Raw genomic sequence first — 26,477 nt, 5'->3', positions numbered from 1 at the left:
GCTATAATGTATAGTACTAGTGATAAAATTGGTTACCTCATAAACATAAATTATTGATAATAAAAATACTGACAGTGTTGTCTATGTCAATTACTAAAAACAATGCGAAGTCAAAAATTAAAAGTAAAAATAAAAAACACTAATTTACATTAAAAATTCTAAAATAAATTCACAGTTTAGGACATGCATTCATTATAGCTTGTTAAAATCAGAGAAATTAAAATATGTTTCGTATTATGTGGTTCCAATAAAATTTTTACCCTTGTACTATATGTTGGAACTTTAAAATCTACATTTTTTGAAATATAGTCCGAGGTACATCGGTTGTCAAGTACCTTGTACAAATACACAATCAATCAATTTTCTCCTGTCAGTCAGTTGTTCCAATTTAAAGTATGTTTTCTGATATTAATATATGCTAGAGTAGTATTCGAGTCCTAACTTAAAACAAAGTATTCTAATAAAACACTTTTGGGCCATTTCAAGTTTGTTCACGAGAGTATTTGTTAGGCTGTTCGAAGTCACCGATGTATATTCTAGTTTCGACCTTACCAGGAATTAATATAAGGGTACATATGTGTCAGACTGACAGAAAGCAGGCCATTGATTAAACAGGTAACCATTTTCTTTTTGCTTCATTACATACATTTTATATATGATCACCAAAGCCTAATGAGCTGTCAAACATTACGCCTAAATCCTTCATTCTGTCAACTTTCTGTATTATGGTACCTTGTATTTCATATTGACTCACATAGTATTGCGATTTGTTGCTGTAGGTCATACACTTAGTTTTCAAACAATTTATATTCATACCGTACCTTTGCACCATGTAATGATTCTACTTAAGTCTTCTTATAGCCTGGTGGCAGCGGTGGCTCAGTGGTAGAGCGTTCACCTCTGATGCTTGGGGTCCCGGGTTCAATCCCAGCCCCCGACAAGTGAACTTTGGGGTGGACAAACACCGTGTGCGTGGGTTTTCTCTTGGTTCTCCCATTTCCTCCCACTTTCTTCATTCCACGATTTCATACATTACTCATCATCACCGTCTCCTTTAGCCTAACCGGCATAACCGTGGGAGGTAAAACTCAAAGATTTCATTTCATTTTTCTTCTTGTAGCCTAACATTGACTTCAATATTGTTTACTACTCTAAAAAGCTTAATGTCATCAGCATAAAGTAAGATGTTGGTATGATTTAAAACTGTTAACAAGTCATTAATAAAAATTGAGAAAAATAATGGACCCAGAGGGGCGCCTTGAGGAACACCGTTACTGATAGTGAATGAATCTGAAAAGACATTTCCAATTTTACTCTGGTATTTTCTACCAGTCAAATAGCTTTCAAAAAATATTAGATACAAGGGTATTACACCTATTCGGCAGACTTCTAATAGGAATCTATAATCAATGTTCATGTCAATGTATATAATACCAGTTTGTGATCTACTTTTCATTGCATAGTAGACAAAATCCGTTATTTCACAGAGATTGGTTAAAATTAAAAGTAAAAATAAAAACTACTAAGTTACATTAAAAATTCTAAAATAAATTCACAGTTTAGGAATATGCATTCATTACAGCTTGCTAAAATCCGAATAATTAAAATATGTTTCCTATTATGTGGTAAAAGAAAACATATTTTAATGCCCTAACCATGTTGTGACTCTTGCAATATATTTTTTACATTAAAAAACAAATGTTTGTGAATGATAGTTCAAAAATTTTAGTCAATATACTCAATAAGGTTATCGGCCTGTAGTTACTTAGATTTAACTTGTCATTGTTCTTGTAAACCGATACCACATAATAATAGTAGTAATAATAATAATAATAATTATAATAATAATAAACAAAATTACACTATTGGCAATATAATTATTCAAAATGTACATTCGCGTAATGATCTTGATATTATGTTGACGACAAGCTTTCTTTCAGTAAACATACTGTATTGCTACTGTTACCCCAAAAAATAAAAACATACGAATGTTGTACAGATTTTCAAAAATTAACGTTACTAGCTACTTATTACAAGGCCTTGATTTCTCCTGTATTGGTCTATGGATTGTTCCACACATCTTTCCGACATAGACCCTGTCCTTTTGTTCTTTTTAGTCCCAGAGTTACGTAGGTCAAATACTGAAACTATGATCAGAACACTCAACATAGCATCGTATACTACTCGTTGCAAGAAAGAAACGAGTATTTTATTTCTACATAAAATAACACAATGGGAAATCAGTCATTATCTAGTTTCTACACTTAATTTCAGAGTACCCATTCGCACAACACCGAGTTAGAATCTATCCTATGTTTCGGACTTGTAATAGTCAAAAGGTCGCTTATGTACAGGCTTCCCGCTGATTTTAACAGACTTCCATTTACAACAGATATCTTTATCTCTGAGAACAGTTTCCGATATGCATTTATAAAATTAAGTTGTAAATATTAGTATGTAAACACATGTTAACTTTTTTATTAATATTCTGTGATACTTTACATTACTGTCTACATGTTTCTTGTTGATTTTTCTTAATTGAAAACATGGGCAACGTCCTGAGTATAGAACTAGAAATAAATTAAATAATTAATGATAAGAAATAACACCTCACACCAACAAAATCAATTTGATTTTATAATACAAACAGAAAGTCGCCGGCAGCCACCACATAATTAAAATAGGTGAGCTTCCTATTTTAACTAATGATTTAATGCAGAGTCTTTGTTCCTTTACGTCAACTACTTCGAAATTCGAGGAGACCTAGCAGTACACGATGTAATAAAACCAGCTAAAGCTCAGAAATGTATGTGCTTCGCCAAGGGACAGAGGCAACTAGCGGTGGGAGCTCGTACTACTAATGGTTTGACCGGGAAAATTAAAATTCTTGGAAATTTTTGGTAGCACCTCGCATTTCCGTGATAGTAATTCTTTTGAAGAAAACTGGACAGTGTAAATCCTATGGGGAAGGCTAATCTGTGTTTGAAACATAAACATGCGCCTCAGACTATCAGAAATAATAATTTATGTATTATAAAACTTGTAATAATTTTACTTAAACAGAACGATTAAGTATAACTAGTACCGGATTATAAATTTACCTAAACATATCCTAAAGTTAACTTTTTGATAATCGATTTAATAAACGAAATTTAGCTTCATTATATTCTTAACATCAAAACAACAGGATAACACATATTTATTGTATGCATTGTTGATATATTTTCAAATAATATTCCAAGCACTGGATGCACAAGATGCTCCCGTGTCACTAGGTTTAAAAAGAGAACAATATCAGTGTAATTTTAATTCTGGCATTGGCAACACTGCTTCCATGGTCATAGACAGCACTATCTGGTATCCCTGCTTCAGCCCATTTTGCTCTTCAGGTGTGTGATTTCCTTAATATGAAATTTCCAGGACGCTTGATTGGGCGTGGCTCTCTAACATCTCTATTCTCATTGAAATGGTTCTCTCTTTGGTGCAAGTGGTAACGGCTTCGATTCCCAGTGGGGACAATCGATCGAAAAAGTGTAAAATCATTTTCAGGCCAGCCATCCTGAGTAAGTTTTTCCTGGGTGAGTACATTTTGAAATTTAATTTAATCTGAAAATGTAGAAATTCTCAAAATATACGATATCAGAGGGAAATATTTGCAAGACGTGTGAACTGTGAACTCGCTGATTTCAATCTCAATACTTGTCATGCACATAGCAGTATTTAACATATTTCTTACCTAACTACCTTTTCTATTTATTTTTTTTCAGTTTCGTTGATTTCATTCTAATGTTTGCAATTCCGAAATATTTTACCATTATTCTGCTTTGCATAGGTTCTTTAGGTATTTAGGTTACTTGTTGTTTAGAAAATAAAATGGCGATTACCATGGCAACGAGAAAGATGTGACGTCACACTATTTCAGCCCATTTTAGATTTAATTAAGGGGAGGAAGAGGAATTCGTTGGGACATTGGCTGAGGAGGAACTATATTATGAGGGACGTGCTAGAGGGTATGGTAGAAGGAAAGGGAGGGAGGGGCGAAGGAGACTGTACTTGAATGAAGGTATTAAAACAGAAAATTATTACGTAAAGACGTAGAAACTAGCTGATTACCACAGTACATCGAAGCTTTTCAGTTACATCAAGTGACCGGCCAATAATGGCAGAATAGCTATGATAATGATTATTATTATTATATGTTTAGCAATATTGGCCAAAAAGAGAAAGAAAAAATAAAATAATAATGGTTATAATCAAACCAGGTTTAAAGAAATCTGTAATATTTCCAGTTTTTTGCTGCTTTACTGGAAATAGTTCCTGTGCTTCGTTATGCGCTGATAAAATGTGTTTTTCTTTTTTTTTAGTCCTGAATTTTTTCTGTTTTTCATTTTTATTGCCACTTCATTTTTCGATTTTTTGCGTAGTTTGCATAACCCATAGAGATGCTTCCTGCAACAACTTCGAAGTAGGCGTGAAATTTACTTTTTGCGCTCGCCACTTGCGTTTTTTTTTTTTTTTTTTTTTTGGTTGTTGTTGTTTGTAAATTTCTTCTTACTGGACGTTTGTAGCGTTTCGTCAGTAGACTGCCTGAGGCAAAGCAACTGAAGGGTGAAAAACAAATCCCTCCTTTGCTATATTTACTCCAGGACGAGCCGACAAACTTTAACAACTGGTCAAAGGTTTAAGTTTATTCCAGATAACACACACCTGTAGAATGATTCCGTGCAATTTTGCCCGGTGCAGTGTCACACGCTGCTCATTATCGACCGATTTCACACGGCCCTGTTTATCAGATTAATCATTCTACATGTGTGGTGCATTTTCAAACGGTCCACCTGTCAATCATGGATTCATCTTAAAACCGCTTTCACTGTAGGGGGTGGGAGGACAGAACAAACTAACTTCAAGTATTTTTCCCTATTGTACACTATACATGCAGATATAGGAACCATACCTGGTAAGACATTGGTTATTCCAGTCGCGTATGCATCGATGCCAGATAAAATAGAATGAACATACAAAGAACTGTTTTCATTTCTTAAAACGTGGTCTGGCCAGAACGAATCTCGAGTGCTGAAAGTGTTTCCTAATTCACAGGTTTCTGGCTGCTATTACCATTTTAACCACAGCATCTAGTGAAACTTTCTAGGTTTCGTCGAGTCGAGTTTGAGAAATAGCTTGCTCGCTCAGCTCGTTTTAACTCGTTTTGAAATCATGACTTGATTAAACTGGAAAGTGAAACCATGAGATTTGAAGCAGTAATGTCTAATACTTTTAGTGTTGCTCATGAGAGGGGACACTACTCACATCTCGTCTTGTCGCGATAACAAGACGCCAATAGATTTTTATAACGAGACAGCCTCAAATGTCCTGAACATCAATATAAGTGTATACTGTAACTCTTACCATGAAAGCTGAAATCTGCCGGTCAGATTGTTGAGCCCAAGAAAAAGCCCAATCCGGGTAGTAATGTCACCCGGCTCTGCTTGGTTCAACTGAGCGAAGAACTCGAAACAACTCGGTTGGGATGAACCATCGGCTCGGCTCAATTGAGCCGATGGCTTGAGCAGGCTGGGTTGAAACGAGTCCATCGGCTCGGTTTGATTCGGCTCAAGTAGGCCATGGTTCGAGCCGGCTCGCTTTGGGTGAGCCACCGACTGGGTCCGGCTCAACTGAGGGTTCGAGCCAGCTTGGTTAGATGAGTTTAAGCTCGGCTAACTTCTCGGCTTAGCTCGATAGTGAATGAACTATAACCCGAGCCGTTGACAACCCTAAACCTGGGCCGAGCAGTTTTGAACATGTTTGCCCGGCACCCTATAACTTCTAACAATTTTTGGCTCGAGCCCGAATACCTGCTTCTCCGGAACTCAAACCGAGAACCTCGTGAACGATGTCCTTGCTTCCTAGACTTCATGACTACCAAGGTCAGCAGTCAACTAGTTTTTAATATTCAGATATAAAACGCCTGTCTTTCTTGTTTATACGCTGTGTTCTTATAATAATAATAATAATAATAATAATAATAATAATAATAATAATAATAATAATAATAATAATAATAATAATAATAATAATAATAAAAGTTGTAGCAGTAGTAATATTGATAATAATTATATTGTCTATGTAGGATACTTGAAGAGAGTAGTTGAAACTGCACACAGAATTTGGCTCGATTTGGCTCAACTTGGCTCTAAACTTCACCTGAGTTCGGGTCGAGTTGGAGGAAATTTTCCGAGACGAGTTTTCGAGTCGAGCTCAAAGATTTCTGTTTCGAATAGAGTCGAGTTAAAAAAAAAACTCGCTCGAACTTGTTCCTGCCCATCTCTGAAAGCTGAAATAATGAACTATGAATTGCACAAAATGGATTGACGATGTATTATCTGTCAGGAAAGTAAATGTACACCTATTTTTCGAGTGTGGCATTCCTGCGCTCCATCCATGGAGAGTATGAGAATTAAATCAATCAAATGTTTACTGAGGGGCAAAAAGAAAAGTCTAATCTGAATAAGACATTGCAGAGGGACACAAGCTGTGAATACGAATAGTGCATAGTGCAAATAAAGGACGACACAGAAAGAGAAAGCCAGAAACAGCTCTTAAACGGAGAAAAAAGACTAAAAATTGTCAAAGTGGGAATATAAAACACAAATACAACAAATACGCCGACAACTAAACATTATTCACGCCATGATCTTGGTGTAGTGGTTAAAGTGCTAGCTTACAAATGCAAAGATCGCGAGTTCGAATCCCCGGCAAGGACAATTAAACAAATTTTTTTAATAATGCATACAGCTCATGAGAGATGGTAAAAGAGGTCGTATTTAGTCTTTCGTAGCAATTATTATTGGTAATGTTTAGTACTGACAATACTTTTTGTCTTTGCGTATTGGTTTTATTCTTTTCTTCATTTCGAAAGAGAAGAATATCCAAACAAATACCACCAAAATTCCTCTTATTTTGAATGTAAACGCCATTTGAAATTAGTAAAGAATAAAAATTGAACGTTCCGACGTAGCTGCAAAAAGTAAAAAGAAAAACATGGAAGTGGAGGGGTTCGAATCCATACTCATGGTTATTAAAAATACAATGTCTACATGCCTTACACCTCCCGACCACGTTTCTACGTTAGCAAGTAAGAGGGTTGTGTTTAGATTAGGCTGGTCAATACGTTTTGCAAAGAGGCCCGGTTTAGCTCTGACGCACCACAGGTGCGAGAAGGGAGCAAAACACTTTTTCTCTCTCCCTCTGTGTGTCTATTTATCTATCTATCTGTATATATATAACGCTATTTGCGAATGCCATAACCACCCTAATTTTCAGCGGATTGAGACGAAACTTGGCATAAACATTAATTGTTGAAATATCTTGATGAGTTCGTTAACCAGTATAATCAGATAAAAATGTCCAAAATGGCGGCCCTTCAAACTCTTAAAAAGTTCCAAGGGAACCAAATTTCGCCCATAAATAGGTATTCAGAAAGTTTGAATAACTTTTCCTCTTTTACTGAAATATTTGTGTGCAAGGACTTATCCTCTTTTATCCCAGCCCCCGCTAAGTGAACTTTGTGGTGGACAAACACCGTGCTCGTGGGTTTTCTCGGGGTTCTCCCGTTTCCTCCCACTTTTCTTCATTCCACCATTTCACTCATCTCTCACCATCACCGTCTCCTTTAGCCTAGCCGGCATAATCGTGGGACGTAAAACTCAAAGATTTCATTTCATTTCATTTTTATCCTCTTTTATTGAAATATTGGACCCGATTAATCGCCTAAAGAAGGTTCACGTCCTTTCGCTACGGTCAGGCTTTTTTTTTTGCAGGAGGGGGGTTATTTTGCTATCGGAACAAGATGATTATTAGTGATGATATGAAATTACACATTGAAAGTGTAGTAACTTGTGAAACGTGTTATTTGAAAGAAGAATATAATAAATGTGCTTTCTCCTAACACAGAGAACTGTAAATTATATATTTTGAGTTCGGGAGCGTGAATGGCGAGGAGTGTTATTTGATTTGCTTTTTAGTAACACATTGCATTGCAAATAAAGCTAGGCAACATTAGTGCTAAGTAAAATAATAATAATAATAATAATAATAATAATAATAATAATAATAATAATAATAATAATAATAATAATAATAATAATAGGTGTTGTTTGTGGCAAGGCAATATCTTCTTCAAACGTAATGATTGTAATGCCATATCTCCCTTACAAACAAAATATTAGCAATTTATATCGAGAGAACGGGAAATTGTAGAGTGATGGGAGCAACGTTGGACAGTAAGCACTCATAGTACTCAGAAAAATAAGCGATTTCAATGCAAAATGAACGAAGAGTCATTGTCATGGGGAGTCATGGGGTCACGGCAGAGCCCTCTTTAGGCAAAATGTCGATAACTTATATCGAGATAACAGGAGGTGATAGTGGAATGGGACCAACGTTGGACACCGTGGACCCATAAGGCATATCGAAAAAATTGGGGGGGACGCCAGCCAGCCTTACTTATTTCCACATGATAATATAAAATTATATTGTCGAAATACACACACGAGTTAGCTAGTAATATTTCATATTATTATTATTATTATCAACAGCGTCTTTTCATTACGTGTGCATGTTTGACATGAAACCAAAGAGAAGATCCATCATTTGTAGAAAGAATAAGAATAGCCAGTTACTTTAACTGTGAAGGACTGCGAAAAATACGAAAAGAGTGATTACCTGTAGCGAAAAGAAATAATACTTTCTCTCAAATGGATAAAAAATCAAGCTGAGATAGATTCGAACTCGCATGGACGGCGCGAAAAGCCAGTGCTTTGTCCACTTTTTTTTTTCACTGACTCACCGAACCTGTTTCAGTAACTCAGTTGTTGCTAATTTTACTTGCTTCACTCGTTTAACTTGCTTTCTCTAATAACTTATAACGACAGGGACACGAACACAGAAACATCGAGGACAGTTAAAAATCATAAACGCTCTTCCGCCGGGAATCGAACCCGGGAAACCATACACCAAAGACGCACGTGTTAGCCACTAGACCAGCTGGGAGAACACCTCTCACTCCCTGTGTCGTTAGGGATTACGACCACTGTATTGCAAGCTATCACTTTTATGGGTTGCATACTATAATCACATGTTTCTTCTTTGCTGGAAGAGTTAAACCTACATTCTATGTAATACATGAGGTATTTAGACCTACATGCTCTTCATATAATGTAATAAAAGAGTCATGTTGGAGATAAAAAAAAAGAACATGCCTTGGACAAAACGGAAACTATTGGCATCAGAAATATTTATCTACGAGGCATGCGCAGTAGTATATTTCAGAATAGTTACTGTTTACTTCAGTAAACGAAGAAAGGGATATAAAATGCTTTGCATTACTTGTTTGTTTGTAGACAGCTACTAGCTTAGTGTTCTGAAAGGTTGTGTATAAACTAAAGATAGCAAATTCCGGAATTATTACTTTCCGGACTCCGGAAAGTAAAAGCGGACAAATTCCGGAATTCGGAAAATTCCGATTTTGGAATAATTCCGGAATTCGGAAAAATCCGGAATTTAAAAATTTCTGATTTCGTTAAGAAATTTTTTTCGAAATCCGGAGTATTTCTCAATTCCGGAATTTTCTAAATTCCGGATTCTTCCCGAGTTCCGGAATTCTTCTGAATTCCGGAGTTTAACTGAATTTCGTAATTTTCCGAAATCCGGAAAGTGAAAGTTCCGCTTCCGAAAAATGAATTTATTTTGGTTAATATGAATCGTGGCGGAAATAAGTCTTTGACCAAGTAATGGCGACTGCTTTGAAAGAAATGGAGAGTATGAGAATTCAATCTGTCATATTTGTAGTTTCGTCTGGAGAAAAAACAAACTTGTGAACCAATAGTTTAAGAACAACTCAAGTTATTAATGTAAACTTTGCCGACATCATAAAAGAAATACGAAAGACATTTTGAACCGAATAAATATAACATACAAGTTTGCAAGCGAAGACAAAGAAACCTAACATAACCAGACTAAAGACGAATCGTTTACCGCGTAGTGATCGCGGTTCAGTGGTCAAGGTGCTTGTGCGAACGCACTTTTTTTTTTTTTTTTTTTTTGCTTTAGGATTTTTGATGGCGATTGGTCGGCAATGACATACGTTATTATATTCAGATATTTGAATACTCGGATGTTTCAATACTTGAACTATCAAATCTTCAGGAATAATAATAAACTAATAATAATTATTATTATCTCGTAGAAGATTAAAAGCTAGGAGCTAATTATCGCTCAGATCATACCATTACAAGCAAAAACGTGACATTTGTAGAGAATATTTCGGTCTGGTTTAATGTTGCCCACGAGAAGAGGAATTTCTCATCTCGTTTCTAAAACAAACAAAATAACATGAGAATTAACATTTTACATTCGTGACGGTACAAGGCTAACTCAAAATTTTCGTCTCGCTTTGGAGATAAGAATCGAGACAAGACGAAAAGTATCGTAAACATTTCCCGTCTTGTCTCGATTCTCGAAATAGTGTATGTCCATTCTTTAAGTAACAATTGCTCTGTAGACTGAATCTCATAGGCTATTTCTTTACATTGTATTTCAGAGCTCATTGAATTATGCTCTGTGTAGGTATTTTTGTAGCACAGCTTTTATATTTACCTCTGCATATCCTAAAAATTAGTTTATTACATGCCTTACTGTTGCGTGATATTCAGTTGTATTTATTACAGTTATTTTCCTTAAAACATACAGTAGAATACTTTCTACATGAAATTTCAATGAAACGCACTAGTTTAAAATGTTGGTAGTTGCAGAGGTGTGTCTTGAAGGTACGGAACCCTTTCCCGAAATCTCTACTTTTAAGTAAGTTTTGCCAAATTTTAGAGCAAGTTTAAAATTTTTAATGCCGTTATTATTATTATTATTATTATTATTATTATTATTATTATTATTATTATTATTATTATTATTATTATTATTATTATTATATCAACTCCGTGTATAATCTTTAAAAGATATGCGATTTGTATCTGAATAGTAAAAGCTAATTGACTGTCGATCTCGGTCGTCGAGAAGTCTTCAGGAGGCAAGGACATCGGTCACGTTCTGTGTTTGAATTCCAAAGGGACAAGTATTCGGGCTCGAGCCAAAAATTGTTAAAAGTTATAGGCTTCAGCCAAACATGTTTAAAACAGCTCGGACCGGGTTTAGCGTCTTCACGGCTCGAGCGGCTCGGCTTACAGCTCATTCACTATCGAACCGAACCGAGAAGTGAGCCGAGCCAACAGCTCACCCAACCGAGCCGATTTGAGCCATCGGCTTAGTTGGGCTGAGTCGAACCGTGCCGATGGACTAGTTTCAACTTAGTTGGCTCGAACCGGTTCACATGAGTCGAGTAGGTGACCCATCCCAACCGAGAATGCTCGAGCCATCGGCTCAAATGAGCTGAGTCGATGGCTCTTTCCAAATGAGCCGGCTCAGGTCATCCGCTCAATTGGGCCGATCCGACGGCTCATCCTAACCGGGCCGACTCGAGTGTTCGCTCAGTTGATACGAGCCGAGCCGGTTGATATCACTACCCGGGTTGGTCTTCTGCTTAGGCTCAAGAATTCGACCGTACAGGTCTCAGCCTTGATTTTAAGAACTACAGTATATACTTATATTGGTGATTACGACATTTGAGGCTGTCTCGTAATAGTAATTAAAAAAAACTCTTGTGTTCTCGTTATCTAGACGAGACTAGATACACTAAAATTGCCCCACGAGATGCACTAAAATTACGAGACAAGATGCACCCCTGTCGTGAGTAACTCTAAAAGTATTCCACATTACTGCTTACATTTCTCATGGCTTTCGCTTTCCAGTCTAATCAGGCCATTATTTCAAAACGAGTTAAAACGAGCGGAACGAACAGCGACTTGGCTCGGAACTCAACTCAAGAAAATTACCTTTGACTGTAGTCGAGTCGAATTTTGGCTCGACTCGTGCTCATCCATATTCGTATTTGAACTTTATGTTTCCACTTCAACAACATCTACTCTTTTTTTCCGTTTACCTGCTGTTTCTGGATTTCTCTTTCGGTGTCGTCCTTTATTTACACCACGCATTATTCTTATTCCCAGCTTGTGACCCGCTTCAATGTCTTATTCAGTTTAGGCTTTTCTCCTTACCTTGACTACACATGTGATTGATTTAATTCTCACTTTCTGCGCAGGACCGATGAAAAATTATTATTATTATTATTATTATTATTATTATTATTATTATTATTATTATTATTATTATACTATTGAACTTGCACGGCGAAATTACTGTATAATACAATATCATTTCTGTAGTTTTATTCCATTATTAATGGGCACTAAATTGTCTCCAGATCAACGAATAAATTAACTACGGCATGCACTTTGGTGGGAATATCATTACAGGAACATTATCGGTTCGTTCCAAACATGTTCCAAACGTGGGGCAATTTTAGAGTATCTCGTCTCGTCTAGATAACGAGAAGACAAGAGTTTTTTTTATTATTATTACGAGACAGCCTCATATGTCGTAATCACCAATATAATTATATACTGTAGTTCTTAAAATCAAGGCTGAGACCTGTACGGTCGAATTCTTGAGCCCAAGCAGAAGACCAACCCGGGTAGTGATGTCAACCGGCTCGGCTCGTATCAACTGAGCGAACAGCTCGAGTCGGCCCGGTTAGGATGAGCCGTCGGATCGGCCCAATTGAGCGGATGACCTGAGCCGGCTCAGTTGGAACGAGCCATCGACTCAGCTCAATTGAGCCGATGGCTCGAGTTTTCTCGGTTGGGATGGGTCACCTACTCGGCTCATGTGAACCGGTTCGAGAAAACTAAGTTGAAACTAGTCCATCGGCACGGTTCGACTCAGCTCAACTAAGCCGATGGCTCAAATCGGCTCGGTTGGGTGAGCTGTTGGCTCGGCGCACTTCTTGGTTCGGTTCGATAGTGAATGAGCTGTAAGCCGAGCCGCTCGAGCCGTGAAGACGCTAAACCCGGTCCGAGCTGTTTTAAACATGTTTGGCTGAAACCTATAACTTTTAACAATTTCTGGCTCGAGCCCAAATACTTGCCCCTTCGGAACTCAAACCCAGAACGTGACCGATGTCCTTGCCTCCTGAAGACTTCTCGACGACCGAGATCGACAGTCAATTAGCTTTTACTATTCAGATACAAACCGCATATCTTTTCAAGATTATACACGGTGTTGATATAATAATAATAATAATAATAATAATAATAATAATAATAATAATAATAATAATAATAATAATAATAATAACGGCATTAAAAATTTTAAACTTACTCTAAAATTTGGCAAAACTTACTTAAAAGTAGAGATTGCGGGGAAAGGGTTCCGTACCTTCAAGACACACCTCTGCAACTACCAACACTTAAACTAGTGCGGTCCATTGAAGTTTTATGTAGAAAGGATTCTACAGTATTTTTTAAGGAAAATAACTGTAATAAATATAACTGAATATCACGCAACAGTAAGGCATGTAATAAACTAATTTTTAGGATATGCAGAGGTAAATATAAAAGCTGTGCTACAAAAATACCTACACAGAGCATAATTCAATGAGCTCTGAAATACAATGTAAAGAAATAGCCTATGAGATTCAGTCTACAGAGCAATTGTTACTTAAAGAATGGACATACACTATTTCGAGAATCGAGACAAGACGGGAAATGTTTACGATACTTTTCGTCTCGTCTCGATTTTCATCTCCAAAGCAAGACGAAAATTTTGAGTTAGCCTTGTACCGTCTCGAATGTAAAATGTTAATTCTCATGTTATTTTGTTTGTTTTAGAAACGAGATGAGAAATTCCTCTTCTCGTGGGCAACATTAAACCAGACCGAAATATTCTCTACAAATGTCACATTTTTGCTTGTAATGGTATGATCTGAGCGATAATTAGCTCCTAGCTTTTAATCTTCTACGAGATAATTCTAACGTATGTCATCGCCAATCAATCGCATCAAAAATCCTAAAGCAAAATAATAATAATAATAATAATTAAACGTGCATTCGCACAACCACCTTGACCACTGAACCGCGATCGCTACGCGGTAAACGATTTGTCTTTAGTCTGGTTATGTTAGGTTTCTTTGTCTTCGCTTGCAAACTTGTATGTTATATTTATTCGGTTCAAAATGTCTTTCGTATTTCTTTTATGATGTCGGCAAAGTTTACATTAATAACTTGAGTTGTTCTTAAACCGAGAAAGCTAATTAGCTTAATTAAGATATGTTTAAGTGAATCCTAAAGTAAAGTCCGAGTAGGAAAATTTTTGTCCACGAGCTTCCACGTCGAAAATGGCCTGAAACAAGGAGATGCGTTGTCGCCATTATTATTTAACTTTGTGCTGGAATACGCCATAAGGAAAATCAAAGATAGCAACCAGGGCCTAGAGTTGAACGGCATTCACCAGGTTATGGCATATGCTGATGATGTAAATTTAATAGGGGATGATAGGAGAACAGTAGAAATAAATGCAGAGATCTTATTAAACGCTTGCAGGGACATGGGTTTAGAAGTAAATGCTGAGAAAACTAAATACATGGAAGTGCGTCGGGACCGTAATACGGCAAATTGTGGAGGCGTTAAAATATTAAAGAATACTTTTGATAAAGTGGATACTTTCAAATATTTAGGATCAATATTAACAGACGAAAATCATATTCACGAAGAAATTAAATGTCGACTAAAAGCAGGGAATTCGTGTTACTATTCGGTTCAAAATCTCTTGTCGTCGCGAATTCTGTCGAGGAATTTGAAGCTTAATATATATAAAACGATAATCATGCCTGTTGTTCTGTATGGTTGCGAAACATGGTCGCTTACTCTGAGGGAAGAACATAGACTGAAAGTATTTGAGAACAGGATCCTGAGAAGAATATTCGGACCCAAGAGGAACGAGAATGGGGAATGGCGGAAACTTCATAACGAGGAACTACATAGTTTATAGCCTACGGTTTACCCAACATTGTTAGGGTCGTCAAGTCTAGGAGGCTTAGGTGGGCAGGTCATGTAGCTAGAATGGAAGAAAGTAGAAACGCTTTCAAAGTCTTGACTGGTAGACCCATAGGAAAACGACCATTAGGAAGACCTAGGCGCAGATGGGAGGATAATATTAAGATGGATCTCGCAGAGATAGGAATACAAAGTAGAAACTGGATGCAATTAGCTAAGGATAGAAGTCAGTGGAGAGTTTTTGTGAACGCGGCACTGAACCTCCGGGTTCCATAGGCCATAGAGTTAGTTAGTTAGTTAGTTGTTCTTAAACTATTGGTTCACAAGTTTGTTTTTTTCTCCACACGAAACTACAAATATGACAGATTGAATTCTCATACTCTCCATTTCTTTCAAAGCAGTCGCCATTACTTGGTCAAAGACTTATTTCCGCCACGATTCATATTAACCAAAATAAATTCATTTTTCGGCAGCGGAACTTTCACTTTCCGGATTTCGGAAAATTATGGAATTCAGTTAAACTCCGGAATTCAGAAGAATTCCGGAACTGGGAAAAAATCCGGAATTTAGAAAATTCCGGAATTGAGAAAAACTCCGGATTTCGAAAAAAAATTCTTAACGAAATCAGAAATTTCTAAATTCCGGATTTTTCCGAATTCCGGAATTATTCCAAAATCGGAATTTTCCGAATTCCGGAATTTGTCCGCTTTTACTTTCCGGAGTCCGGAAAGTAATAATTCCGGAATTTGCTATCCTTAGTTTATACACAACCTTTCAGAACACTAAGCTAGTTGCTGTCTACAAACAAACAAGTAATGCAAAGCATTTTATATCCCTTTCTTCGTTTACTGAAGTAAACAGTAACTATTCTGAAATATACTACTGCGCATGGCTCGTAGATAAATATTTCTGATGCCAATAGTTTCCGTTTTGTCCAAGGCATGTTCTTTTTCTTATCCCCAGCATGACCCTTTTATTACATTATATGAAGAGCATGTAGGTCTAAATACCTCATGTATTACATAGAATGTAGGTTTAACTCTTCCAGCAAAGAAGAAACATGTGATCATAGTATACAACCCACAAAAGTGATAGCTGGCAATACAGTGGTCGTAATCCCTAACGACACAGGGAGTGAGAGGTGTTCTCCCAGCTGGTCTAGTGACTAACACGTGCGTCTCTGGTGTATTGTTTCCCGGGTTCGATTCCCGGCGGAAGAGCGTTTATGATTTTTAACTGTCCTCGATGTTTCTGTGTTCGTGTCCCTGTCGTTATAAGTTATTAGAGAAAGCAAGTTAAACGAGTGAAGCAAGTAAAATTAGCAACAACTGAGTTACTGAAACAGGTTCGGTGAGTCAGTGAAAAAAAAAGTGGACAAGGCACTGGCTTTTCGCACCGTCCATGCGAGTTCGAATCTATCTCGGCTTGTTTTTTCATCCATTTGAGAGATAGTATTATTTCTTTTCGCTACAGGTAATCACTCTTTTCGTATTTTTCGCAGTACTTCACAGTTAAAGTAACTGGCTATTCTTATTCTTTCTACGAATGATGGATCTTCTCATTGGTTTCATGTCAAACGTGTACACGTCATGAAAAGACGCTGTTGATGATGATGATGATGATGATGATAATAATAATAATAATAATAATAATAATAATAATAATAATAATAATAATAATAATAATAATAATAATATGAAATATTACTAGCTAACTCGTGTGTGTATTTCGACAATATAATTTTATATTATTATGTGTAAGTAAGTAAGGGTGGCTGGCTTCCCCCCCAATTTTTTCGATGCGCCTTATGGGTCCACGGTGTCCAACGTTGGCCCCATCCCACTATCACCTCCTGTTCTCTCGATATAAGTTATCGACATTTTGCCTAAAGAGGACTCTGCCGTGGCCCCATGACTCCCCATGACAATGACTTTTCGTCCATTTTCCATTGAAATCGCTTATTTTTCTGAGTACTATGAGTGCTTACTGTCCAACGTTGCTCCCATCACTCTACAATTTCTGGTTCTCTCGATATAAATTGCTAATATTTTGTTTGTAAGGGAGATATGGCATTACAATCATTACGTTTGAAGAAGATATTGCCTTGCCACAAATAATACCTATTATTATTATTATTATTATTATTATTATTATTATTATTATTATTATTATTATTATTATTATTATTATTGTTTTACTTACCACTAATGTTGCCTACCTTTATTTGCAATGCAATGTGTTACTAAAAAGCAAATCAAATAACACTCCTCGCCATTCACACTCCCGAACTCGAAATATATAATTTACAATTCTCTGTGTTAGGAGAAAGCACATTTATTATATTCTTCTTTCAAATAACACGTTTCACAAGTTACTACACTTTCAATGTGTAATTTCATATCATCACTAATAATCATCTTGTTCCGATAGCAAAATAACCCCCCTCCTGCAAAAAAAAAAAGCCTGACCGTAGCGAAAGGACGTGAACCTTCTTTAGGCGATTAATCGGGTCCAATATTTCAATAAAAGAGGATAAGTCCTTGCACACAAATATTTCAGTAAAAGAGGAAAAGTTATTCAAACTTTCTGAATACCTATTTATGGGCGAAATTTGGTTCCCTTGGAACTTTTTAAGAGTTTGAAGGGCCGCCATTCTGGACATTTTCATCTGATTATTCTGGTTAACGAACTCATCAAGATATTTCAACAATTAATGTTTATGCCAAGTTTCGTCTCAATCCGCTGAAAATTAGGGTGGTTATGGCATTCGCAAATAGCGTTATATATATACAGATAGATAGATAAATAGACACACAGAGGGAGAGAGAAAAAGTGTTTTGCTCCCTTCTCGCATCTGTGGTGCATCAGAGCTAAACCGGGCCTCTTTGCAAAACGTATTGACCAGCCTAATCTAAACACAACCCTCTTACTTGCTAACGTAGAAACGTGGTCGGGAGGTGTAAGGCATGTAGACATTGTATTTTTAATAACCATGAGTATGGATTCGAACCCCTCCACTTCCATGTTTTTCTTTTTACTTTTTGCAGCTACGTCGGAACGTTCAATTTTTATTCTTTACTAATTTCAAATGGCGTTTACATTCAAAATAAGAGGAATTTTGGTGGTATTTTTTCGGATGTTCTTCTCTTTCGAAATGAAGAAAAGAATAAAACCAATACGCAAAGACAAAAAGTGTTATCAGTACTAAACATTACCAATAATAATTGCTACGAAAGACTAAATACGACCTCTTTTACCATCGCTCATGAGCTGTATGCATTATTAACAAATTTTTTTTAAAATGTCCTTGCCGGGGATTCGAACTGGCGATCTTTGCATTTGTAAGCCAGCGCCTTAACCACTACACCAAGATCATGGCGTGAATAATGTTTAGTTGTCGGCGTATTTGTTGTATTTGTGTTTTATGTTCCCACTTTGACAATTTTTAGTCTTTTTTCTCCGTTTAAGAGCTGTTTCTGGCTTTCTCTTTCTGTGTCGTCCTTTATTTGCACTATGCACTATTCGTATTCACAGCTTGTGTCCCTCTGCAATGTCTTATTCAGATTAGACTTTTCTTTTTGCCCCTCAGTAAACATTTGAATTCTCATACTCTCCACGGATGGAGCGCAGGAATGCCAGACTCGAAAAATAGGTGTACATTTACTTTCTTGACAGATAATACAGAAATATGAAGTTCCACCTTAACGATGTGTTGTTCGCTCGGAAAATAACAAGACAACAAGGTTCTTCTTCAAACCGCCTTGAAGTATGGAGCTAATGTTTTGCGTTTATTTCATTATTTCTTTATTTTAAATTGTGATTGTTCTATCTTATATTCCTAATGATTACATTTTTTTGATTGTTCCTTTTCTGTTCTTATTTATTTTCATTTGTTATTCTTTTTTGTTCTCATCTGTTTCAATTTGTTATAGCTTTTGTTATTATTTTTCTTATTTATTTCAATTTCATATTGTTTATGCTATTATTTTCTCTCCTTCTTTACTATAACTTTTGTTTGATTATCTTTTGTTTTGTCTTGTTCTTAGTTATTTTAATTTCCGGTTATTTTCATTATTCCTCTGCGGAAGTGAAATATTTCGTAAGCTCTCCTCCTCTAGTATTAATTGCCATTGTTCGTATTTATTTTAACTTGTATTTCCTATTTTTCTGTTCTTACTTAGTTGACACTTGTTCTGTGTCCTCCCTCCCCCTATAGTGAAAGCGTTTTCAGAATGAATCAAGTGATTGATAGGTGGACCGTGTGAAAGTGCACGACACCTGCAGAATCATTAATCGGATTAACAGGACCGTGTGAAATTGCCCGATAATGAGAACCATGTGAAAATGCACCGTGAGAAACTGCACGCTACCTGTAGAATAGTGTCTGATTTCCCGATAAGTAATCCTCATTGTTTAAAAATGTAGGAATGCATTGTAATCCAGCACCAATGACACTTCTTTGTGTGCAACAAGCTTTGATTAGAAAGACACTTGTGTGACTTAAAAACGAGCAATAACTACATAAAACGAGAACAACCGATTCAGTAAACGACATACTGTAGCTATATGTTGCAGGGGCAGATCGACTTACACGGATTGCATAAACTACTGGGAACACATTCATTCCAGGGACATTTTTACTGAAGCCAAGGTATTCAAATGAAAGATGTAATGATTTTTCCCCCTTTTTACATTCTATAAAAAATTCAAGTAGTATCGGTACTTATGCAAGACTCTTGCACAAGAGTGTTGGTCTTGGTCTTGCATCGGGATTCTTTGGTTTTGGTCTTGGTCTTGCATACAAGACTCTTGAACAAACTGCAAGACCAAGACTTTTGCGCTCATCACTAATTTTCTGAATAAAATCTCTTTCATTAAGTTTTCTCCTGTTGCTTAATGCCTGTAATCCCCAAAATTGATTACAGTATTCATAACTACGTAAGTAGTAATCTCTATTCATTTTATGGCATAGTAGCGCAATAAAACAGTTTTGGACTGACTCAATTTTTGTTTGCCAAATAACTACACCAAACTCTAATTTTGATCTTGCAAGTATCTTGACTAAATATATATATATGAACTGACATTTTTATATATTCGTATATAATAATAATGCACTACAAGATTATACAGAAATCTTACGGAAAATAATATAAATTGACGAGAATATGATGATGGTGATTATTATTATTATTATTATTATTATTATTATTATTATTATTATTATTATTATTATTATTATTATTATTGAAGATTTGAGAATTCCTTCCTTATATGGTTAGCGCATGCGTCTTTGGTACGAGAGATCCTGGTTCGATTCCCGGTGGGAGCTAATGTTAACTCGAATCCCACCTTAAGCTGTAAATTTACATGCTTGAAAAGGTCGCTAAATCCTAATTAATGAAGCAATCAATTCAATGTTGCATCTGAAATCATAGAAGGAGTCAAACACAAAGCAATTATAATCAACGAGCAAGAAGGGCGGGAGCGTAAAATACACAGAGTTTACGAAGGAAGCCATCCACTAAGCAAGTTTGGAAACCACTCGTTTATTAGGTTTGGGACGATGGAGAAAAGAGTAATCCAAATGTATTCCATCCTTTACAACAACCCGATCTAACATTACCCAAATATGTCCGTTGTAAACAAATGCTTTAAAAGATTACCTAAAGTTGTTTTCTAGAGGATCAACATTCTTTCGAGTATCGTGCTTTTCTTTCTATGTGTCTTTAACAGCATTGAAAGTATTAAGACCTTGAGAGAAGTCTGTAGTTAAATATGTCCCTCGTTTTTCTATTATTAATTCTATGCAGGCATCATTACACGTGTGAGGTCTACATGTTTCTGGTTTCCAACCTTTTGACATCTTTGAAGTACTAAAAGATAGAGGATTTTCTTTAAGATATGGAGAAACCAGAAAAATACAAGCTGCTGTTCAGTGCTACTTTTTGTACTAACGTTTACAAAATTTAACTATTTCTCTCATAGCATTTTCTCCTTCTTAGACCCTCAACCAGTCACAAAAATTTGGGGGAGCATAAAAAAGTTTGGGGGGAATAAGTCATTAAAATTTTTTAAACCGCTTCACATCAATAATTAGTGATATTTTGTAAGTGTGGCAATTTTAATTTTAATTATATATTTTCAAGCTACCTATAATAATAATAATAATAATAATAATAATAATAATAATAATAATAATAATAATAATAATAATAATAATAATAATAATAATAAGAAGAAGAAGAAGAAGAAGAAGAAGAAGAAGAACAATATTGCAGAAACGTTTCTTAACCCTACACCAAATCTGTTATGCGTGGTTATGCGATTCCTGAAAGATTTCGCATAATGAAACTCTGTTTATTAAAGGAGCAGTTCGACTTAGAAATGCATTTTTTACAATTTATCTCCATTTGTAGAGTTGAAAATTCTAAAAGGAATGGTGTTTGTTTGATCGAGATACGTTCAGTCGTTAGCGAGTAACAGAAGAAGAAAGATTTTGTGATGACGTCATAGGTGGGCAATGATCGAGAGCAGGCTTACATACTACACAGTGCCAAGCATTTCGTTTGTGAGAGGTGCGGTGGCACGTTCTAAGTGCGGTTTCCTTTTCCAGAACTGATTGCAAAGACTTACAAATATCATCTGCATGTAAAAATGATATCTGATGGTGGGTTGTATGATATTATAAAATGTATCCTATAAAGCATGAGTTCAGCGTTTCAAAAAAAAAAAAAAAATCGAAACCAATATGTAAATAGATAGCGGACGAGATTGCTGCAACACCTAAGTACCTTTTCTTTAATCATTCTTCCGATTCCCAAACATAAGTATGTTCATTTTCACGTTTTGTTGCAATTTTTAACGCTGACCGTATAATTTTGTGCTTCAAGGTGTGTACAGGAGAGTAACACATGAGGCAAAAATGAAATAACATCTGTAAAGTTTGCCAGAATACAAAAAACACTTCACCGGTTAAATTTCTTTTATTCTCATAGCTGTCCGCGGAACAACTCTCATCACCCGTTTCATCATCATTGTCACATGATACAGAGAAATTAAACGATTGATCATTGTCTTGAGGAACAGTCATCGTCACTGATTCCTTCTACAAGCCGGTATATTTCACTCCCTAATTCACATTGTATAGCTTATTTCTAAAGCAGTAACTTCAGAATCATGAGTGACATCGTCTCTATTACCCTCTAATGCCTGGTCTTGACTACAACCATCAATTGCGTCTTGTACGATATTTGTACGTTGGTAACTGGACATAGATCGGTGCTTGTTCAATGGCTCGGATTTTAAACCTTTAAATAATATACTTGGAACAGCATTCTTTCTCAGTTTGCGTGTAAATAATTCTCCTGGCATTAGCCAGAAGTGGATCTAGACGGTAAAAACTCAGGGGGGGGAGTCAGAACCCAGATTATGATATGTATATCATATTTACTAAAAACTTTCAAAAATATCTAAATAATAGCTTAAATCAATTTTGTCACTCAAAAACTGGGGGGCCTAAGCCCCTGGCCCCAGCCTAGATCCGCCACTGGCATTAACTTCTCTTTCAGTAAACTTGACTTCTCGAAGACAGGTTCTTCAAGATGTTTGGAACACGAGTGATTTTATTTGGTACATTTTTTCCCATTGATTTTCTTGAGCCATAATTTATATTGATCTGGTTATTTTTCACGACTTAGAAACGTAAGAAAAGATACTTTACGTCCTCAGCTTCAATTGCACAAGAATTACAACCGAAAACACAGCATGTGTTAAGCATTTCTACTTCACTTCACAGACACAGCACGCGATGTACTAACACGTGTTTTCTACTTCACACTAGTGTTTCTTTCAGAAAAAAATCCGGGGGGGGGGAAGAGACACTTAGTATTCGGAGAGGCACATTATTTTTACACAGTACTATTATATTTATTACATTATAGACGTATGATTTTGGTCTCCTTCGGGGTAATCTCTAAGAGCTCCTGGAGACGGTGCCACCCTAAAAACATGTCTGGAAGAAACACTGTTTCGCACAACAAACGTAATTACTGCTCTCTCTCTCTCTACTCTTTTTTATACAAATGCTATAGGAAAAACAACTAACAAAAATTTCCCTTAAGAATTCAACACAAAGCAAGCCAAATCCAAAACACAATCTATTAAATCCAATGCACTATTAAAGGTTTATCAGCTGCGTACAAGGGAGTGGTTGCTGACTCACATTGAGTTTCTCGCGTGTCCCACCCATGACGTCACAATTTACGATTCATCAAAAACAAATGCCTGTAGAAGCTGAACGAGACGGCCTATCAAGATATAAAAAAATACGGGTCTCTTATTTTTTGTTTCTCTTTCTATTGCACCAAACTTGTTTTTAACTCGAACTGCTCCTTTAAAGTAAGTATTAAGTAATACCAAAAAACAGTAAACTATTTTATTCTTAAGTTGGGCACGGTAATGGGTTGGGCTTTTAATTACTAGTGGGCACAAAAACAGGTTTTCGGTTTTCGGTTTTTAGGAAAACCGAAACCGGTTTCTGAAAATTTTCAAAAAACCTGTTTTTCGCCGAAACGTTTTCACCAAAACCGGTTATCGGTTTTCTCCAAATCCGGTTCGGTTTTCTTCAAAATCACTTCAGTTTTTCATCGAAACCGGTTTCAGATTTTCCACAACTTTTTCTATTTCTGACCAGAATAGTGTTCGTTGGAAATTCTCATAAAAAGGAAGTTCAAACCGAAACCGATATGATTAAAACCCAATATGTTTAAAAACAAAACTGATTTTGATGTAAACAGATCCGCTTTTCGGAGAACAACGAAACTCTACTCTGGTGAGAAACCGAACTGGGGTCTTGTAGAAAACCGAAACCAGTTTCGGTGAAAACCGAACCAAAAATGTCGTTTTTCCGGATTTCCGTTTTTCTAGAAACCGTTTTCCGGTTTTTATTAAAACCGGTTTTTATTAAAACCGGTTTTTATTAAAACCGGTTTTGCCCATCCTTACTTTTAATACTACTCTTACCAACGTAGTACTCTTACCAACGTACTTTTAATACTACTCTTACCAAAGTGAAGACAGATTAGATGAAATTAAGTAAGCATAATTGTCTTTACTAATTAAAACTAATTAATGGTATTAATGGTATACATATCCTCTCCTCCTACGTTGTACCGTCAAAATGAAACGATAAAAAACATCCCAGGCCCGAACCTCATCTATGCTGAAATTAATCGAGATCGGTCGGCGGGTGGTTCGAGAGGTAAGTCACAAACGTAGTGACTTTCAATTTTATAATATAGAAGATGAGCAAAATTCCATGAGTAATCTTTTAAGAACATTTCTGAAAATTCACCACAAAATTAAACTACCTTCAGGGCCGGATTTAGGGGGTGCAAAGGTGCGCGTGCATCCCCCCCCCTTCGTTGTAAATATACACTACCTAAAGTGAGAAGCTAGAAGTGAGTTTTGCAAAATCAATAGTTCAAGTGAATTTTCTGAAGGTTGAAGGAAAAGAATTCATCGAGAGCAGACACACAGCATTTCCAAAGGAATTCCTCATTCACATTACAGATGCCTAAAGGCTTTTAAAAAACTCAAATTTAATTCAAATGTACTGGTAGTTATTGGTCCAAACTCCCTCAGAGAATCCTGGATCCGGCCCTGACTACCCTTTATATATTTCCACAGTGACAGAAATAGTATTCAGAGAGACATACTACTCACAGTGACGCACATACTCCTAACAGTGACAGACATAGTCCTCACTGTGAGAGACATACTATTCACAGAGACATACTATTCACAGAGACAAACTATTCACAGTAACGGACATACTATTCATAGTAACAGACATAGTATTCACAGAGACAGACATACTACTCACAGTGACGCGCATACTCCTAACATTGACAGACATAGTCCTCAAAGTGAGAGACATACTATTCACAGTGACAGGCATACTATTCACAGTGACATACATATTACTCACTGAGACAGACATACTACTCACAGTGACGCGCATACTCATAACAGTGACAAACATAGTCCTCACAGTGAGATACATACAATTCACAGAAGCAAACTATTCACAGTGAGAGGCACACTTTTCACAGTGACGGACATAGTATTCACATACCTACTAGTCACAGTGACGCGCATACTCCTAACATTGACAGACATAGTCCTCAAAGTGAGAGACATACTATTCACAGTGACAGGTATACTATTCACTGTGACGGACATAGTATTCACATACCTTCTACTCACAGTGACGCGCATACTCCTAACATTGACAGACATAGTCCTTACATTGAAAGACATACTATTCACAGAGACAAACTATTTACAGTGACAGGCGTACTATTCACAGTGACAGACATAGTATTCACAAAGACAAACCTACTACTCACAATGATAAACATTCTCCTAACAGTGACAGACATACTCTCCAATACTGTCCATAGTGACAGATATACTCCTCAGAATGAGAGACATATTCCTCATAGTGACAGACATACTACTCACAGTGACGCGCATTCTCCTAACAGTGACACAAATACTTCTAACAATGACATACGCTGCTTGTGTCATTGTTAATAAGTGAATAAATGATAAATTATATTAATAAATTAATAAATTATATTAATACTTATTCAAATGTACTACGTTAGCCTTGCATTTTGGTCAGTTTCTTTATTAATATTATAACTACATTGAATGTTGGTGGCGGAAAATTAACAGGATTTAGGATTTAGATTTCTGGGCTTTCGGCATCTATGGCCATTTCGCACGTCACGTTTGAGGGACGACTCCCTCGGCGAGCACACAATCCGAGGGAAAAGGAAGGAAGGAAGCGGCCTGGAACCTATAAGTTAGATACCACCCCAGCATTTGCCTGGTGTGAATGAAGAAAATCCAGGAAAACCTCATTCAGAATAGCTGGTCTGAAAAAGCTTTTTACACTTTTTCGAACGAGTGTCCCAACCGGGAATCGAACCCGAGACTGTTTGCACCGAAGGCGAAAACGTTAGCGACGGAAAACTAACAGTTTTTTTTTTTTTTTAAAAAACAAAATTAACTGTTATTTTGACAAGATTCTTGTAAGACATAGATTTCAGTTACATGTTCCTAGCACGTCCACAACTTGTCATACAATAAATGAAAGCCGGATCTGTAGCAAGCAGACGGAAGAAGAAATGGATCACGTTCCCAGGGGCGATAGTGGAGTAGAAAAGGATCACGTGAATACAAAAAAAAAAAAAATCCTGACCTCTTGCTTTTCAATTTGGACTACGGACCAAGTCTACCGAGCAAAACGTGGTAAGAATTGGAGGGCTGTATCCATCTTATGTTAAGAAATGTTTCCCAGATCGGTTTCTCCGCCATTTTCGTTAAGCACTTACTTACTAACTCATGATACATATCATTGCAGTACAGAGATAAAAGAACAAATATATTGTACGCAACCGACGTAAA

At 36.4% G+C, this 26,477-nt stretch overlaps 1 protein-coding gene across 3 annotated transcripts in view; it reads right to left on the bottom strand.

Annotated features, from left to right (window-relative positions):
- Window positions 1-26,477, bottom strand: part of LOC145671258 (glutamate-gated chloride channel-like) — a 186,589-nt gene that overhangs the window by 117,169 nt on the left and 42,943 nt on the right. The window lies entirely within an intron of this gene.

Source organism: Thermobia domestica, chromosome 2, assembly GCF_964235325.1.
Source record: "Thermobia domestica chromosome 2, izTheDome1.hap1.1, whole genome shotgun sequence".
Classification (NCBI taxonomy): Eukaryota; Metazoa; Arthropoda; class Insecta; order Zygentoma; family Lepismatidae; genus Thermobia; species Thermobia domestica.
The sequence above is the reverse complement of the archived record's forward strand: the minus strand, read 5'-3'. Positions and strand labels throughout refer to the sequence as shown.